The sequence below is a fragment of the Euprymna scolopes genome, unplaced genomic scaffold, assembly GCF_053919585.1.
Source record: "Euprymna scolopes isolate OS-2025 unplaced genomic scaffold, ASM5391958v1 sca441, whole genome shotgun sequence".
Lineage (NCBI taxonomy): Eukaryota > Metazoa > Mollusca > Cephalopoda > Sepiida > Sepiolidae > Euprymna > Euprymna scolopes.
The window spans coordinates 26,018-40,691 of record NW_027633482.1 but is presented as its reverse complement, the minus strand read 5'-3'; the positions used below and the strand labels follow the sequence as shown (position 1 = coordinate 40,691).

At 35.4% G+C, this 14,674-nt stretch overlaps 1 pseudogene; it reads left to right on the top strand.

The window, feature by feature from the left end:
• Positions 1-2,312: 2,312 nt before the first annotated feature.
• Positions 2,313-2,438, top strand: LOC145274734 (U2 spliceosomal RNA; annotated as a pseudogene).
• The last annotated feature ends 12,236 nt before the right edge of the window (positions 2,439-14,674 follow it).

Sequence of the window (14,674 nt, the reverse complement as noted above, 5' to 3'; positions counted from 1 at the left end):
CACCGGCGACTAAACTGGTACCCCCACCAGACTTGTTTGGTGAGGAGGGTGGCTAGTCTCCCTGAAGGATTTAAAAACAAAACCTTCTTCGGGGTCAACGGCCAACTAGCACCGTGTGTGTTTGTGTATGTGTATGTTGGGGTGGAGAGGACTCCTGTAAGCCGTGGTGAAGGCAACCCCTCTAGGAGAAGCAAATATCTGATTTAAAAAGCCATAAACCAGGAGACCAGTACCTGCATTAAGCTGGTCTGCAGTTTAACTTGTTGCTGGCTATCTTGCTCTTGCTTGTTGCTGGATCTCAACATTTTGAACCGAGAGAGAGACTTAGGTGTCGTACAAAGCTAAGACTCTGTAACACCATCTGCGTATAGATACTCCCTCAGGCATTTGCCTATAAAAGTGGTCCTGTGGCGATGGAAAAGTTGTGACGCATGGAGGCTTGAAATGCTGGAAGCATGTAATAATTGATCTCAATGATCATCTTCAGTGTCATGCCTGCTTGAGTGTGTGAATTCACCAGTAGGACTAAAAAAAAGTCATTTTTGGGCTCATGGACTTTAAGTGTCTGAGGGAGTGGCACTTGTCTGACAAGACGTTGCAATCATCTTATATGCGTGTATGTTTGTCTGCCTGAAACAAGGCGCCGGATTTTAACGAGATCGGTAATGTTTTGAAGCTCGACCGTTCAGACGACAAATACCGAAAAATTGACTAGAAACATTAATTGCTTCGCCCTCAACTAGGCGCTTTTTCCGCTGATATTTTCGAAAGCCATCCTCTCTTTTCGATTGACAAGCCTGCATGCCTGCCTACTACCATTTTTTTTTGCTCAACACACACCTCCACCTAGGCTAGTAAATAAATAAAATAACATATCAAATTGCAAATTTTTTTTTCATGTTATTTTTTCATTCTGTTGAACATGTAAAAAGTCCATATATTTATTACAGGAGTTGCTTCGTTTAGCACCAGCCGGTTATAATTATGTCAATACTGAATATATTAATCGTAGACTCTTTAGAAAAAAAAATTATATAAGAAAGAAAAAGCAAACATATTATTCAACAGAACAGAAAATTTGTAGAGAATTATTGGTTCCATTTTAAATTTGAGGAAAAATTGCTTTAATTAATTATACGCATTAATTACATAATTTCCTATATGATCTTAATTTACACTGACTATGTATAATTTAATAATTCATACTAAAACAATGCATATATATATGTATATATATATCTATATGTATACTTACACACATACACACACAAACACCCCCTACACACACACACCCACACACACACACACACACATATATATATATATATATATATATATATATATATCGAGGGAATTAGACCTAGAGTCTAAAGAGCAGAGTTTATTTTAATGTATTAGAAAATGCATTGATACTATTAAAAGAAAACAGTGCTCGTTGTAATGTAGATATATAATAAGCTCGTCGGATTTACAAGCTAAGAATTCGATTGGCAACCTAGAGCGATTTAATATTGAGTAAAATGATTCATAATTGTGAATTAAAAATCAGTTTCAAAAAGGGAAAAACAATCAATAGTTTGTACGATCGTTTCGGAAACGACATTTTATTGAAATAGACAATATATCTTTAACAATAATGTGATAAACATTTTTTTTCATATTCAAATAAAGTCTCCTCATCAGCAAAAAAATGGGGGTGGGGCGGGTTAAATACACCAATATAAACTAACGTTTTTGTATCAAGGCATATATTCCCTTTTTCCGCCCGTTTTTTTAAAGTTTGTCATTATTTCAGTCCATCTATTTCTTGGCATGTTGTTAAAAGTTGTCCAATATATATATATATATATATATATATATATATATATATATATATATATATATATATATATATATATATATAAAGGTGAGAATGTATGTGTGTGTGAGGACATATCTCAACCTGCATACTCCACGAATTTTTATCTAGAGACTTTAAATTTGGTATTTAGAGTATTCAGAAATGTGGAAATTTTTTCACCTATTTTCATCCGGACAAAAGGGCTGCTAAGATATAAAAATTTACCAATTGATACGTGGAGGCTGTTGGATTTTTATCTATTTGCAAACTGTATTACGACTGCGCATGCACTAATCATTCACATCAGCATAAGATCTTGCTTTCGGTCTCAGCTTGAGTATTTTTAGTTGCGTGAAAGTGACTCTATAAGTCACTCCATCGGTTTGTCGGCCTGTCCGTAAGACTTTTGTGCTTGGCCTTTTTGGTTAAGATCAAAGGCCTGTTGTTAATAGATAATGTTCTTAGCTTCTTAAGCTTTTCTTGGCCTTTTGGCCTAGATCAAAGTGTAATATCTGTTCGTACTACATGCTGAACTAATTGTGATATAAAGTGGGGAATCACTTTTCTGTATTAATTTAATGTAAAATGATCACCCACTTTACAACCAGTCAGTCTCAAACCATTCAAATAATTCTCCAGAATATCCAATTTGTTTTTGAAGCATTCAATTCATCCTTAAGTTCATTAAAGTCATTCTAAGTCATTTACTTTTTATTTATTTAAGTCATTTCAGACCCTTTTTCGGTCATTTTAGTTTATCTTTAAAAATTGTGTGTGTGTGTGTGTGTGTGTGTGTGTGTGGTCACGAATAGGCTTCTATATGGTTGACTATTTACAATAACTGATTACATATAATGATAGAAGATGTATCAAGACACAGGAATGGGCATGTTTGATCTGGCAGAACGGTAGTTCATTAAAATTATGGGGTCTGCGTTCGCGCCTGGTCCAAAAAGTATGGAAATAAAAAATTAAAAAAGTAAAAAAAAAAACGTTTACAAATGTTTTTGATATAGATGTACATAAGAATATTTGATAAGTATGTTTTAACTTAAATAGGGATGGTATAATAAAATTGTGGGGTCTGCGTTTGCGCCTGGCCTCCATAAAATGGAAATAAACACAAACTTTAATAAAGACTTTTCATATCTATCCGCGAAAGTATACTTTGATAATTATGTTTCAGTTTGAAGAAATATAGTATAATAAAATTATGGGGTGTTCGTTCTTAACTGACCTCCATATAATGGAAATATGTCACAAAGGTTAACAAGTTTTTTTTTAATATAGATCCACAGAATATTGCGATAAGTGTTTCAGTGTGAACAGGTATGGTATAATAAATTATGGGGTCTATCTATTTTATTTTTATTCATCATATTTTGCTTACCCCCAAATTCGAAGCTATCTCTTTACAACTCTCCCTTTTCATAACCTATCATACTTTCATAAATCAGAGTCCATTTTAAGTAGACTGTTTTTGAACCCAGTCAACGACGGGTTCTCTTGCTAATATATATATGAATATATATATATGAATATATATATATATATATAGAGAGAGAGAGAGAGAGAGAGAGAATTGTATAAGTCAACTGAATTAAAGGAATAAATTATAAGATGGTCAACATCACGAAGTTTGGAATATACCTTTTTATCATTTATTCTCTTTCTCTCTCTCTCTCTCTCTCTCTCTATATATATATATATATATGTGTGTGTGTGTGTGTGTGTGTGTGTGTGTTCCTGCGTGTGTGTATATGTGTGTGATAAAAGAGAATATTTATCTGTGTGTATATCTGTCGCTAAAAATCAAAACATTAGGGAGTGAACCTAAAGCACAATGATTTAATGTAGAAATTAGTTCTGCGTTTCAAGTAGCTGCTAAAAGTAGCTAATGGCAATTTTGCCACATAATAAATAATGAAATAATTCTGTCTCTATACAGAAATGTTATATTAGAATCATAAGCATGTATCTTACAAGCTGGCAGCATGAAGATTTTCCCTACAGTAAACACTTCTTAGTAAACGCGACACCGTAATTCCACGTAATAAATAATGTAATGTTTTTATTCTATTATTGAATATATGAGGTAACTGCAGTAAGTCTTTAAACCTTTTCATATAGGATTTTATTGATAGCTGTTGCATACGTCCCTCCATGGGATTAATAGATTATCTTATGACGTCACTTCCTCTGGTAACGTCACTTCCGGTACCGAGTACTTGTGCCCGGCAGTAAGAGATTGGCACGCAACCAAGCTGGAGGTGTGCAAACGTCCTTCCGTTGAAAAATGGTATTACCCAACCCACTTTGCCTGTAATATGTGTGAAGACATGTTTCGTTCCTAAAAATCCTGTGTTCCTTTCGTTTATTACCATTTAACACCATAAAAACTGGTGACGTTAGATTCGAATTTCGCACGGGTTAACTCCACAAAAAAAAAAGGAAAAGAATGAATGAATTTGGCTTCAAAAGAACGTCGGATTTACAAGCTAAGAATTCGATTGGCAATTACGTTCTAAAAACAAAATCCTAAAAACAAAACAAACAAACAAAAACAGAAACGAACACAAAGATATCGACTCAAATGTAAGTTAATCCTTTTGTCTCTATATCTTAATTGAAAAGAGCTGTCCTTAACGCATTTGTGTTAAGGCCGTAAAAGTTAGTTTGGTTGCTTATTGAAAGAAGAAAGAAAAAGAGAGAAAAATGTTGATCCATTTTAACCGCGAGAACAATTCTATTGTAACTTGTCGACTGTTTATTCGTGTGCAAATTTAAACATTTTTCAAATGAAGTGTAAAGTTTTTTCTGCCTTTGTTTTTTTCTGCATACTTCATGCAATATTTTAACATGAGAGAAATGTTTCTTTTTCCCCTTTCGTTTTACTTGGACTAAAAGAAATACGTTTTCATTGAATGGGATTTTCTGAAATATTGTATTTTAAACTATCGGTTCTTAAGTGAAAATTTTTGTTTCTTTCGCGTGGGGACAACTACCTCCCCATACACATATAAAAAAAAACAGTCATTTTGGTAAACTTCCAGACAATTCCACAACTATTTTTATTCTTTTGCAACTGTATGGTATCACAGTATATTTTTTGTTTTTGTTTCGCAAGTAAATTTTTTTTGTCCACCGATATATTCGGTTATCTCTAATGGGTTTTGCCAAGAAGTAACATACACATTGCTCCCTCCTTATACGCACACACTGAAGGAAAGGACATTTTCTTTTTTATTATTATTTTATCTCTCTTCTCTAGTCAAAAACAGAAATATTTTTTCGTGCGTTTGGGAAAGCCATTACAAGATGGAGGAGGTTAAACAGTATTAATACAGCTAATCAAGGCCCAGGTTGACCAGCAGCAGAAAGCTGAGGAGAATTTAAAAGAACGTGATAAACAGCTCTAGTTACAATTTCAAGAAAGGCAACACGCATTGGTGAAGAGAATGCTACTTTAACAACAGAGACAAGAAGAGCTATTGTTAAAAATATTCGATAGAACAGGACACAGGGACGACAGTTTTGCTTTTTCCCAAAGTACAATATGGAACGCTATAGAAACGTTCAACTTCCAACTGGAGGTGGATGGGACGTTTAACGCTTTCTATCGGAGATATGAGGACCTATTCACCGTGAATTATCAAGAGTGGAGCAATGCTAAGAAAGTTCGTCTACTTTTGAGAAAATTAGGGACCACAGAACATAGCAAGTTTGTGGATTATATTCTCCCCAAGAAGACGAGTGAATTGGAATTTTCTGAAAGTGCCAAACTTTTATCCAAACTGTTCAACCCGAATTCTACGCTTTTTCATAGAAGATGGAAGTGATTAAACCTGAAAAAAAAAAGCGACGACGACTACATGACCTTCGCGTCGGTGGTAAATAAACACTGTGATGATTTCCGTCTATCTGACTTATTGGCAGATGACTTCAAGTATTTAATTTTTGCGGAAGGTCTAGTCTCATCCAAAAACGCTGAGATTAGACGAAGTGTTCTCTCTAGACTTGGGAGCGAACAGGGCATCACCTCCCAGAAGTTGGCCGAGGATTGTCAACGAGTAGTCTGCGTAAGGAACAACTCGAGACACGCCGAGAAGTCAGGCGCAACATTCATTAGAAGGACGAACTTCAGACCGGAAAAATACTCCGTAAAAGAAAAGCTGGAAGTAAGAAAACTCAGGCCACAACTTATAAGTACCACCCAGTTACAAGACCCGGATACCCTACAAGCCCGTGCAGTCGCTGCGGCGGGAAACATTGTTCGAGTCAATGTTTTTACAAAATAAGTACTGCAACGAATGTGGTAGAAAGGGCCACAAAGCGACCCAGTGCAGGAAGAACAAGAACAAGAACAGCGTCCAACAGACTAGATTAGACTTGGATTCAGATAAGAACCGGCGCAAATATGTCACAGTTAACATCGCAAATAAAACTGTGCATCTACAATTGGATTCTGGATTAGATCTGTCCATCATTAACCTTAAGACGTGGAAAAGGCTAAGGAAACCAACCATGCTGAAGACGAACAAATCAGCTCGAGCTGTGACAGGCGATAAAGTGGAATTTGAGGGAGAGCTCACACTCCCGATCACCTTAAATGCTGTTACTAAAAAAGTGAAAGTGTGTGTACATAGGACATCCGAAAACCTCTTCGGTACTGATTGGATGGAGCGATCCGAATTATGGGACCAACCTATGAATAAATTCTGTCATAGGGTAGAAAAGTTGTCTACGGAAGCGCAACAATTTAAGGAAGACTTAAAAGTGGAATTTTCAGAAATATTCTCACCTGAACTAGGAAAATGTACAAAGGCTATAGCAAGATTCGAACTAAAAGAAAACGCTTTGCACGTTCTCAAGAAGAAACGGAAGGTCACATTCGCAGCAACCGAGAAATTGAAAAAGAAAGCTTCAACGGAATCTGCCAAGGAAGGCAAAATAAAAAAAAACAAAAAAAAAAAAACAACTGAAACTACAAAGCCGGAAGCTAAAACAAAAACCCGCGCCAATAGAATTCCTCAAGCCAAAGCAAGAATATCTACACTGTATAGGATTACACTGAACCCGAACACACCAACAGCAGTCTCACCTGCAGAAACGATATTTGCGCGGAAAGTGAGATCCGTTTTTGACAAGCTCTTACCCAAACAGTCAAGGCCACTAGGGACCACTTGTGTACCCAGTAAACGTTTTAGATCACGTGAAAGAGTGTTTTTCAAAAGTTATAAAAACAGCACATCATTCTGGGAGGTGGGTACAATTACTAAGAGAGTCGGTGACATGGTATATATCGTCCAAGGACCAACATATACCCACAAACGTCACCAGAACCAACTAAGATGTCGATCAGTTGAAACCAGCGACAGTCCACCATTGGAAGATGAGCCGATAGACACTGTTTTGAAACTTTGATCTTGAACCTCCTAAACCAACACCTGGAATATGAACTACGGCGGTGGCTCCGTAAGAGAAAGGTTACCGAGCCATTCTCTCTGCACATGTTTTGGTCGTTGTCATGTGACCACATATGTATTATTTTTATGATTTTTAGATGTCCATTTTTGATTTTGATAAAAAAAATATGCAAAATACAAGAAGTTTCACCTATCTAATTTTGATAAATTCGATGTTATGTATTTTATTATAAGAATCATTAAATTGTTGCGAGATAAAAACTTAACATTTTTTTTCACATTTATCAAAAGTCTTCCGGTTAACATTATCAGCTTTCGGCATGTCCCTTGCGCTGATAATGTTAATGTCACAGAAACCCGGGTCGCTAACCGCCGAAGCAGCGATATTTTCTATGCAATTCCTAGTAATAAATTTTATAGTGACGTTTAAAACGTTTTGTTTATTTATTATTTTTAACCAATGGACCGTCTTTAAACTTTAAATGACTTACCTGATAAAATTGTCTCCGAGATGGGTATATTTGCCGACGACATCACACTCTATAGAAGGCACGCGGGGAAAACTAATCAGCACATTCAAAAATGGATGGTAACGATAAACTCTGCCAAGACAAAGCTCGTTTCCTTCAATAATTACATAAAACCTTACCAACCACCAATAGCTATGGCTAGAGATACTTTACCTGAAAGCACTTCGTTCAAGCTCCTTTGCTTAACATTCACAGGAAACATGAGTTGGAACAGATACATCGAGATTATTGCCAAGGCTGTTGCAAAGAAGGTGAGCTCCCTCTATCGTGCGAGGAAGTTACTTACACCTGAAAGTATCCTCTACCTCTATTAAGCCACCATTCGCCCATGTATGGAGTACTGCTGTCACATTTGGGCTGGTGCACCTGCTACAAGTCTCTCGCTCCTGGTCAGGGCCCAAAGGAGAGTCGCCAACCTAATAGGTCCCTGTCCCATCAACGAAATGCTGCATCCCTCTGCCTGTTTTACAAGTATTTTAATGGTGGGTGGTCTGACGAACTACACGTCCTTGTACCCCTTCGACGAAAATACCCCCGACAAACCCGACAAGCAGCGAAGTTCCACCCCTACTCAGTTTAGATCCCTAGATGGAAGAAATCATTTTACTCTAATAGCTTCTCCTCCAGAACTGCAAGACTTCAGAATTATTTTCCGGTTTCCAACTCCCTCAACTGACTGACATACAGAAGTTCAAGTGTAATATGAACATAAATGTTGCTGTTAAACTCCCTACATAGTACCTTAGGTCCCTAATAGTAGTCCCCTAGCTCAAAGTGGTAATATGCCTTGTTTGGGGTGAAAAAGTAATTAAAAATATAAATAAATAATATAATAGTTTTTGATTTTTAATTTTTCTCCAATTAAACAGTTTTAAGTTTATTGCTATTACACCGTTTCAAATTTCTTTGCTACAAATTATGCCTCCGTTCAGTCTCAAGACACAGTTGATAACTCCTTTAAGAGTGCAAGGGGCGTGCAATAAGTAATACCCCTGACCCACTTCCCATAGTAGTAGAGCAACGAAACTTGGCACAGTTATTAGTCTTTCTCTACATAGGAACCAACCAGAGTTATGCATTTCTCCCATCGTTTGATGCAGCTCTGGAGACGGTTTTTGTAGTACACCCCAGGTTGGTCCTCCAACCACGACGTGGCTTCAGAAATCAAGGCTGCATAATCTGGGAAACTTTTTCTTTTCAAAAACAACTTCATGGCTGGGAAGAGGTGAAAGTCAGAGGGTGCAAGGTCAGGAGAGTTGGGAGGATTGGAGAGGATTTCATAACCACACGCTCGTGCTTCTGATCTGGCGACATGTGAGTTGTGGACCGGAGCGTTGTCCTGCAGGAGGAGGGTACCTTTGCTGATTTTGCCCTGCCTCTCGATTTTGATAGCTTCCCTTAATTTCCTCAAAAGTGAAGCATAAAAAGCTCCTGTAATTGTGGTACCCTTTGCCAGGAAATCTGTCATCACTACTCCGTCCTGGTCCCAGAAGACTGTGAGCATGGCCTTGCCAGCGGAGGGTTGCACCCTTGCTTCCTTTGGAGGTGGTGAGTCCAAGTTCTTTCACTGGATTGGCTGGGCTTTGGTCTCTGGATCATAGTGATGGACCCAGGTTTCATACTGTGTAATCAGTGTTTTAAAAAACTTTGAATCATATTCTTGGCACATCTCTAAATTCATTCTCGAGCATTCGACGCGTTCTGGCTTCTGGAATGATGTGAGCAACCTGGGAACCCATCTGACAAACACCTTATGCATATGCAAATGGTCATGAATGATAGTTTCCACATACCCTATACTAATATTGACATCTTGGACTATTTGGCGAATAGTAATGCGCCGATAATCCAAAATGGCAACCTCAACTTGACGACAGATACCTCATCAATGGCAGAAAGGGGGGGGCGACCAGGTCTGGGAGCTGTTTCCACAGACTTCCGGCCATGTTTGAATTCACGATCCCAGCGTTTTACAAGGTCATATGATAATCACGATAAGTTTATTTTATTTCATCAAAAGTCTCCTGTGGTGTGCGCCCTTTTAATTACAAAAACCGGATCAGTGCTCGACATTCAACAGGCTCCATTTCACACCTGACTCAGTTCAAACACATGTAAAACAGAAACCACAATTAGTTTAGAGCTGCACTTTGCCACATAACCTGTAGAGATATAAATCATTATACATGAAAAATTCAGCTAGATCAGAAAACTGGAAGTGGGTCAGGGGCATTACTTATTGCATGCCTCTCGAAACTGTGCGTGTAATTGCAAGGGTTGCGCAAATCCCAAACATATCTAGCGGATTGGCATTGCTTGAGCTCAGTGGCAAGACGACTGGAAACAATTCCAAGATAAGCTGTAGAGCCGTTTTTGAATTCATTGAATCTAAACTTCTTTGTAAAACCCCTTTATATTAACGTTTCGACATCTTCCACAAAATCATATTCTTTTTTAGGAAACATCCTGTGATATATATTCTCTTAGACATATTTTAAAACATTTTTGCTATATAGTTACCGCTTATCAAATCCTGGAGACTGCTCGAGGATAAAGGTTTATATGTATCACGTGAGACCACAACATGACGAGAATTAAATAAGTTAATTTATTTCAGTAGACGGATCATAAAGAATATGTTCACGTTGAACTCGAAAACAACTATGTTTTTATTGTGGATAAAGAAAGATATTTCAGAGATAACAATAGAACGCAGAGGTGTAATAGATTCAGGCAGATGATGGGGAAAAGTGCTATGCAGGTTGCACGCATTAATATATATATATATATATGTATATATATATATATATATATATATATATTCAGAACGTTTTTGTTCTTGCGTTAAGGAGGGGTGTTTGGTCAACACTGCTGGGGAGCCATGATTAATGTACTATTTTGTTTTTAAATTTCCGAACCAGTTTCATGGTAGACAACTGATGATCCCTGAAACAACATTAGGACTATTGTGAGATTGATATATATATATATATATATATATATATATATATATATATATATATATATATATATATATATATATATGAAATGTTCAGAACATTTTTTGCTCTTGCATCAAGGGGGTGGTGTTTGATCAAGACAGCAGGGGAGCCATAATTAATATACTATTTTGTTTTTAAATTTCCAAACAGTTTCATGGTAGACAACTGATGATCCCTGAAATAACATTAGGACTATTTTGAATTATAGAAAGCAAGTTGGTGCAGCGATTGCGGGTGATTAAATAACTTATACACTAAATAGTTTTCCAATAAATGAAAGAAATATAAAAATTTAATTAGTTTTTATAATAGTTTTAAAGGTTAAAAAAACGTCCCAAACCATATATATATATATATATATATATATATATATATATATATATATATATATATATATATATATATATATATATGGTTTGGGTCGTTTTTTTCACCTTTAAAACTATTATAGTATATATTATATAAAGTGTATATTTATGCGTAAACTTTAAGTATTTATTCAAAAGTGCTCAATACGTAGGTAGAGCTAGTTAGTAATTTATAATATATTTATAATCAATAGAAAAGAACCATATAAAAACGATAAACAACCACAGAATTCGCGCATAAGCCTGAGGAATCCTAGAGTGGATGAAACGCCGAATAATCAGTGTAGCTTAATCGCCATATATATTTTATAAATTACTATATATATATATATATATATATATATATATATATATATGTGTGTGTGTGTGTGTGTGTGTACAGGTAAACCGATTCCATGGTTACGACAATAACAAAGCTACCTATTATCAAATCGTGACCTTTGAGTAATCTAAACTTTCGATTTAATAGAGACATGCTGTTTAAATGAAAGCGGAAAATAAACGTATTATGTTTAGATTTAAATTAGACATATCCTAAGACATTTTTGCTGGAGGGAAATATTTTAACCAAGAAAAGACGAACGTTTTTTTTTTTTGCTATATAGTTACTGCTTATCAAGTCTTGGGGCGCAATGATCTAGGTTCATGTATATTAGGTGAAACAACATTATGATGAGTGGGGATGGCAGGAATTGGATGATTTGATATATTTTAGTCGACGGCTCATCCAGAGGATGTTTACGTTCGACTCGAAAACGACCATCTCTATATAAAGTAATTTATAAAAAGGCAATAGAATTGTAACGGAAGCAAATTTAGACATGTAATGGTGAAACAACTTTATTTTTCATAGGAGTCACCACTTATCAAGATCCGGAGGCCACTCGAGGATAAGGGTTATTGCGCGTACAGTAATCAATGGTATAATATTGTAAGAATCATTAGTAATGGAGATTCGAAAAATTAGATTACTTAAGGGGGGGGGTTTATCAGGAATTTGTTTATATTGGATTTGAAGACATCCAAGTTGTAGTCAGGTCGGAAACAGGCAAACGAAAGAAAGTTCCATAGGCGTGCAGTTCTAAGAAAGAAGCTTTGTTCATGGAATCTACGTTTTGATTTAGGCACAGATAAAGAGTGGGGAAAATTATTGGCTGAACGAGAACAATCTACCTATGTGGTCTAAATTATATGTTTATTTCGTAATTAAAAAATAACTTTTAAAAACGTGACCCGACATCTTTCTGCCCAACTCCCTACATACAACGTGCCTTGTTTGGGGGTGAAAATGTAATAAAAAGAAAAAAAAAAACGTAGTCGCCTGAAGGAAATACGATATATTTTTAAATCCGTACACAGCGGGGAAATTTATACAAGGCCGAGAAAGTGGAACCGGTGCTATAAAGACAGAACAGTTGTGGCTGCAAAAAGTGCCTATGCATCACCATTGATATTGGTCAATGAAAGTTGATTTAGACGAGCAGAAGTAAACTAAACCGATTTGCTCGAACGCCCACAACTTCTATATCTCAGCCAACGGACAAGAAGACGGCTATACAAGTTCGTAGACTACGTTGTGATCTAGGGAAATAAACCAACGTACATACATTGGCAAGTTTAAATGAAAATTATTCCATTTAAATTGTCGACATATTTTTACTCTTTTCTGTTCATGCCTAAATAAAATTAATTTCTCCAAATCGTCGGTTGTTGAATGTTTCATCGACCGGAAGGTCTTGAAGTTAAAAACACAAAATTTCTGAAAATCTCTCTCTCTCTCTCTCTCTCTCTCTCTCTCTATATATATATATATATATATATATATATATATATATATATATATATATATATATATGTATATATATATATTTATTTATTTCTCAAAATTTCTACGTATATATATGTATATATATATATATATATATATATATATTGTGTATATTTATAGTGTGTATATTTATAGTGTGTATATTTAGGCAGTATCTTCTCGTTCAAACAAATGTAAAAATTATGTTTTTTTTCTTTTACTAATTGTATACATACAAAAAAGTCCGCCCACCTAATTTGTAATGAGCTACCACCTGACAGTGATAAAAATATGCGTATATGTAATTAGGAAAAAGGAAAAAACATAAATTCTAGAACACAACATGCCTGAGGATGATAGCGGTATCGCTGTCGGAAGCGCTCGCTATGGATCAAACTTATACAACTTCGAAAAATAAAAACACACAAACACACACACAAAGAAAAGTATTCAGAGATTGGAGAAGATGAAAAGGAAGATAATAAAACATAAGAAATCCGTACTCTTCAATCTATATATCTATAAAAGTGAGTGTGTGTGTGTGTGTGTGTGTGTGTGTACATTTCCGTACGCAATAACTGTCAATTTTAAGTCTACACACTACAAATTTGATATACAGGGTACTGAGATTTGGGAAAATCGATGTGATTGGTTTTCGGACAGGAATTTGGCTGTTAAAGGGTCAAAGTTCAACGATTTGACCTTTGAGAACTCTACCAAACTCCTCCGACAATTTTGGGTCTAAACACTTGAAATTTTAGATATAGGTTTATTGGACATGGATCTAACTGAATCACTTAAGATAAGCCCAAAACAATAAATTTTAAGTGGTCAAATTTAAAAAAAATGACCACTTTCTTTTACTCAACATACATCTCCAAATACCCGGGCAACGCCGGCCACCCATGCTAGTATATATATATATATATATATATATATATATATATATATATATATATACGTAAATTGAATAAAATCACAACCTACATGAATAGAACTTCACTTATTTTGGCGTTAAGCTCTTACAGCTGTTTCGTGAAAGGATGGACAATTACTTCTCGTCCATAGAACTGTAAAACTTCCATCCAGTCACTCCTCAGAGACGCTTACAACTATTCCCCAAAAGTTTTTCATTATTATCATTATTATATATAATCATATATAATATAATATATACATAATAAAATATATATATATATATATATATATATATATATATATGTATATATATACACACAGGGTGTCCATAGAGTCCGTGTGCACTTTAAAAAATTAACTTTATTTGTATTTGTAATAGCTCCAATGGTGCCCATCTTACAGACTTTCTTGGACTTGCAGTAAAGGATTCTTCTATGGAAGCAACACTTTCGTCATTGACACATATCCTCCAGACCGTGGTTTATCATGGACAGAGCCCGTCTCTTTAAATTTTTTCATCCATTTAACAATGGTGTTTCTATGAGTCGCTTTTTTTATTGTATTCAATTCTAAACTTTCTTTGTACAGCAATAGTAGATTTCAATTCAGCCAACCAAAGGACACAGTTTACTTTTTCCTCAATTGAAGCCATGGGATCAAATTGATTCTGAAAAACAAAAGAAAATATTTTTTACTTATTTGTTACTTATCTAAAAATTGTTACGAATATTGTGGTGAAAAATTCTTCAATAACTATACTACAAACTAGATACATGAAACTTT